Here is a 6,000-nt window from a genome sequence, read left to right on the forward strand (position 1 = left end):
AAAAATAGAACTAAAAATGCCAAATTTGGAAAATTGAACATTTTAAAAAAATAGACCAAATAGTGAACACATAGCATTATAATATATTTTATAATATATTTTAAAATAATAATAATAGGGGCACCTGGGTGGCACAGTCGGTTAAGCAACTGCTTCTTGATTTCAGCTCAGGTTGTGATCAAGCGTCAAGGAAGGAGCCCCACATCCAGCTCCACGCTCAGCACAGAGTCTGCTTAAGATTCTCTCTTCCTGGAACGCTCTTACACTATTGGTGGGAATGCAAACTGGTGCAACCATTCTGGAAAACAGTGTGGAGTTTCCTCGAAAAGTTAAAAATAGAGCTACCCTACGACCCAGCAAGTGCACTACTAGGTATTTATCCAAAGGATACAAACATCATGATTCGAAGGATGCACCCCAGTGTTTATAACAGCAATGTCCACGATAGCAAAGTATGGAAAGAGCCCAGATGTCCATCGACAGATGAATGGATAAAGAAGATGTGGTATATATACACACAAGAGACTATTACTCAGCCACCAAAAAGAATGAAATCTTACCATTTGCAATGACGTGGATGGAACTAGAAGGTATTATGCTAAGTGAAATGAGTCAGTCAGAGAAAGACAATTACCATATGATTTCACTCATATGTGCAACATAAGGAATAGCTTGGACGACTTTAGGGGAAGGAAGGGAAAACTGAAGGAGGGAATCAGAGGGAGAGATGAACCATGAGAGACTATGGACTCTGGGAAACAATCTGAGGGTTTCAGAGGGGAAGGGGTGGGGGGACGGGTTAGCCCGATGATGGGTGTTAAGGAGGGCATGTGTTATAATGAGCCCTGGGTGTTATACACAAACAATGAATCATGGAACACTGCATCAAAAACTAATGATGTACTGTATGGTGACTAACATAATAATAATTTTTAAAAGAAATAAAAAAATAAAAATATTATAATAATAACAAAAAACTAATTACAACTGACATTGATTGAACATTTACTCTGTGCCAGTTCTGAGAGTGTTAACTCTTCTAATCTTCTTAGAAATCCTATGAAGAAGATATTATTACCCCCATTTTCCGATGCAGAAACTGAGGCACATAAAAGTTATATAATTATACACCAAGTTTTTACAATAGAGTTTATATCTGTTGGTATGCTGTGGGTTACAAATAATAGAGATCCTAATTCAAACAATAGCCAGTATGTCATATCACAGAACAAGATCAGAGGTGGATTCCGGAGCTGGGCATTCAGCAGCTCGGTGGCATTACTAAAAACCCAGTGATTTCAAGGTCCCTGGCTGATTCAGTCGCTAGAACATGACTCTTTTTTTTTTAAAAGACTTTATTTATTTATTTATTTATTTATTTATTTATTTATTTATTTGACAGAGAGAGTGAGAGAGCACAAGCAGGGGAACAGCAGAGGGAGAGGGAGAAACAGGCTCCCCTCCAAGCAGGGAGCCCAATGCGGGGCTCAATCCCAGGATCCTGGGATCATGACCTGAGCCAAAGGCAGACGCTTAACCAACTGAGCCACCCAGGTGCCCTAACAGACTCTTGATCTTAGGATCATGAGTTCAAGCCCCATGTTGGGTGAAGAGATTACCCAAAAAATAATAATAATAATAATAAAATTTAAAATCTTTCTCAACCTTATAAAAAATTTTAAAATAAAATAAAATTTAAAAAGAAGAACCCAGTGATTTCATGTCATTTTTTAAAATTCCATGATTATGTTAAACCGAATTGTTCTCAAGTTCCTCTTTACAAGGGTTCTCCTTGCTTTCTCTTTTCCATATGAAAACGAGGCTTATTTGCCTAAAATGTTTAGCTTTCATAATATCTAGTACTGTAGTTTGTTTAACCTCTTGCTAGACCCTTAGAACTGAATTCACGAATTCCTCATGCATTCATTTGTTCATTAAAATTCAGTAGTATGTATTAAGCAACTATTATGTGCCAGGCTTGGTAAGCAAAGCACAAAAAGTCCCTGCCCTGCTGGACCTTTCTAGAGTTGACCCTTGAACAATACACAGATTAGGGGCACTGACTGCCATGCACTCAAAAATCTACATATAAGTTTTCACTTCCCAGAAACTTAAATACTAATATATATATATATATATATGAATGTGTATATATACACATAAATATTTATTATATATTTATATATAAATATATAGATTTATAAATATATAATATATATAAATACCAAGCCTTACTGACAACATAAACAGTCAACACATTTTTGTATGTTCTATGTAGTACATACTGTATTCTTACAATACAGTAATTCAGAGAAAAGAAAATGTTACTAAGAAAATCATAAGGAAGAGAAAATATGTTTACAGAACTATATGTAAATTTATTGAAAAAAATCCGGGTGTAAGTGGACCCATGCAGTTCAAACCAGTTGTTCAAGGGCCAGCTGTATTTGGGGAGTGTAGCAGATGCTGTCAGCACCCTACCCTCAAATCCCTCCCTAACACCCTCAGAACCGGCCAAACAACTTCCAGAGGGCTGCTAGGCCTGCAACCCGTTAAGCCAGAAAGGCAAAGAAATTAATGCCCATCTCATCCCCAAAGCAGCTCTCAACCAATAACTTTCAGAAGTTGGAGTATAGATACCCTCACTCCCTCGCACATTAGGTGGGATAATTCTAAGATATATTTTTCATTGTTTCCCAGCACTTCCCCTCTGGATTAAGATCTGGTCACCTGCTGACTTAATAATGCACCCTTTGTACAAAGTTTCAGTTATACAGGACGAATAAATTCTGGAGATTTAATGGACAGCATAGTGACTATAGTTAATAATACTATATTGTATACTTGAAACCTGCTAAGAGAGTAAATCTTAAATGTTCTCAGCACAAAAAGGAAAAAAGAAAAAAAGAAAAAAAAAAAGGTGACTAAGTGAGGGGTGCCTGGGTGGCTCAGCCGTTAAGCGTCTGCCTTCGGCTCAGGGCGTGCTCCCGGCGTTCTGGGATCGAGACCCGCATCAGGCTCCTCCACTGGGAGCCTGCTTCTTCCTCTCCCACTCCCCCTGCTGTGTTCCCTCTCTCGCTGGCTGTCTCTATCTCTGTCAAATAAATAAAAATCTTTAAAAAAAAAAAAAGTATACCATGCAGCTCTTGATCTCAGGGTCATGGGTTTGAGTCCTGATCTGGGTGTAGAGATTACTTAAACAAATAAACTTAAAAATAAAAAAAGGTAAGTATGTGAGATGATGGATATGTTAATTAGCTTGATTGTGGTAATCATTTCACAATGTATACATATATGAAAACATCCGTACACTATAAATATATACAATTTTTATTTACCAATTATACCTCAATAAAGCTGGAGAAAAAAAAATTTTTTTTAAGATTTTTTAATTTATTTGACAGAGAGACAGCCAGCGAGAGAGGGAACACAAGCAGGGAGAGTGGGAGAGGAAGAAGCAGGCTCCCAGTAGAGGAGCCGGATGTGGGACTGGATCCCGGAACACCGGGATCACACCCTGAGCTGAAGGCAGACACCTAACGACTGTGCTACCCAGGAGCCCCTGGAGAAAAATTTTTTAAATGTACCTTTTATTGGCTGCCTTGCCTCTCTGCCCCTCTGCCAGTGATCCCAGCACCTCTCAAACCAATGCCTTGTACCCAAATCTTTGTGTCAGGGTCTACTTCTGGAAGAACACAGCCCAAGGCAGATACAGATGATAAGCGAGAGAGAGGAAACTGCTTCAAGGAAGTCCAGCACCCCGGGTGAAATGCAGCTGAGGGGTAAAGATGAAAAAAGCAAAGTGCCCACCAGATTTAGCAACATAAACCTGACCTTGTAAAAGGTCATTGCAGAGGCGTGGGGCATGTGGAAACCAGACTGCTGTGGCTTGAAGAATAAGTTAAAAAAAAAAAAAACTAAATGTGGTCTTTACACCAGGAAGAGGAAGAGGTGATGACTTTGGGGGCTGTGGCCACGGAAGACAGAGATCGATAAGATGCAGAGCTACCCCACCGTATAGAGCATCGAACGTGTCCAGACATACTCAGGAGATTTAGACAACTGGCAAGGAGGTCGACTATTGAATTAGTGGTAGCCACCAAGATAACTAAGAAAAAAAAAGACTATTACGAACTAGAGAGAAAACAAAAAGTCACACAAGAGGGAAAAACAAATCAGAATATATTACATTGCTTGGTCATGAATAGCATTTACATAGTCATAAAGATGTAAAGCCAGAACATTGATTTATTTTTTTTAAAGATTTTATTTATTTATTTGAGAGAAAGAGGGCATGCATGAGCAGGGAGCCCAATGTGGGGCTCAATCCCAGGACCCTGGAATCATGACCTGAGCTGAAAGCAGACGCTTAACCGACTGAGCCATGGAGGTAGCCCCAGAACAACAATTTAATCAAAAATAAAACTTTAACTATATTGGGAGGACGGAAGATGGGAGGAGTGGTAAAACAAGAGAAAGCCCGCCTTCCATAGCAAGAAAGCCTAACAGATCATGGCTCAAAGTTGAGAAGTTGCATTATACGTGTGTTGCTTACAGTTATGAAAATCAATGCCAAAATTAGCGAAAGTGATAGCCTGGGGTAGGAGGAGAGGGGACCAAGGAATGTAGGTTTTTGTAACAAACCTTGTATAATCATTTGGCTCTTTTTTTTTTAAGATTTTATTTATTTATGAGAGAGACAGAGAGCACGCGCACAAGTGGGGGGTGGGTAGGGGAGAGGGTGAGGGAGAAGGAGTCTCCCCACTGAGCAGGGAGCCTGACGCAATCCCAAGACCGGAGACCATGACCTAAGCTGAAGGCAGACCCTTAACTCACTCAGCCACTTAGGCACCTGCGAACCATTTGGCCCTTAAACCAAGGTTCTTCAGACATTTCTGAATGTCACCACAGTAAAAAAACAAAGCAAAACAAAACAAAAAACAATTTTACTTTACAACCCAGTCCATACATACGAGTATCAGGGGTTTGTGAACCGGTGGGATCTCTAATACACGGCTGGTTAGTGTGAAAACTGAAAGAACTACTTTTTTTTTATTATATTATGTTAATCACCATACAGTACATCCCCGGATTCCGATGTAAAGTTCGATGCTTCATTAGTTGCGTATAACACCCAGTGCACCATGCAATACGTGCCCTCCTTACTACCCATCACCAGTCTATCCCATTCCCCCACCCCCCTCCCCTCTGAAGTCTTCAGTTTGTTTCTCATAGTCCATAGTCTCTCATGTTTCATTCCCCCTTCTGATTACCCCCCTTTTCTTTATCCCTTTCTTCCCCTACCGATCATCCTAGTTCTTATGTTCCATAGATGAGAGAAACCATATTGAAAGAACTACTTTTGAAACAGAGGTTCAAACCCCGTAGAACCCAGCAAGCCTACTTTTACATATTTGTCAAGTAAATTTGGCACATATGTACCAGGAGACACATGCAATTATATTCGTATTCACACTGTCCATGATGGCTGGAAACGATGCAGTGTCTGTGATAAGAGCACGAACAGGTACAATGCACGAACAGAATATTACACAGCCAAATGGAACACGATGGATGAATCTTAGCAACACAAGGCCAAGTCCAGTTTGCAGGCCCCTGGTATTGCATGCTGAGGAAGCGTTGTTGATTTTGTCAGGTGTGATGATAGTAATTGGATTACGTAAAAAAAAAGTCAACAGTTTTTAAAAAATGAGTACTGACATATGTCTAAGTGACTGTACGTACAAGTTAATTTTTAATTTATTTTTTTAATTCAGGTATAATTAACACACAGTGTTATATTAGTTTCAGGGGCAAAATATGACTCAGTGCTCATCACAATCAGTAAGTGGGCTCTGGGGGCACCTGGGTGTCTCCATCGGTGAAGCATCTGCCTTCAACTGGAGTCGTGATCCCGGGGTCCTGGGATCGAGCCCCGTATCAGGCTCCTTGCTCAGCGGGGAGCCTGCTTCTCCTTCCGCCTCTCCTGCTCCCCCTGCT

Source organism: Ailuropoda melanoleuca, chromosome 10 (genome assembly GCF_002007445.2).
Source record: "Ailuropoda melanoleuca isolate Jingjing chromosome 10, ASM200744v2, whole genome shotgun sequence".
In the NCBI taxonomy this organism is placed as follows: domain Eukaryota; kingdom Metazoa; phylum Chordata; class Mammalia; order Carnivora; family Ursidae; genus Ailuropoda; species Ailuropoda melanoleuca.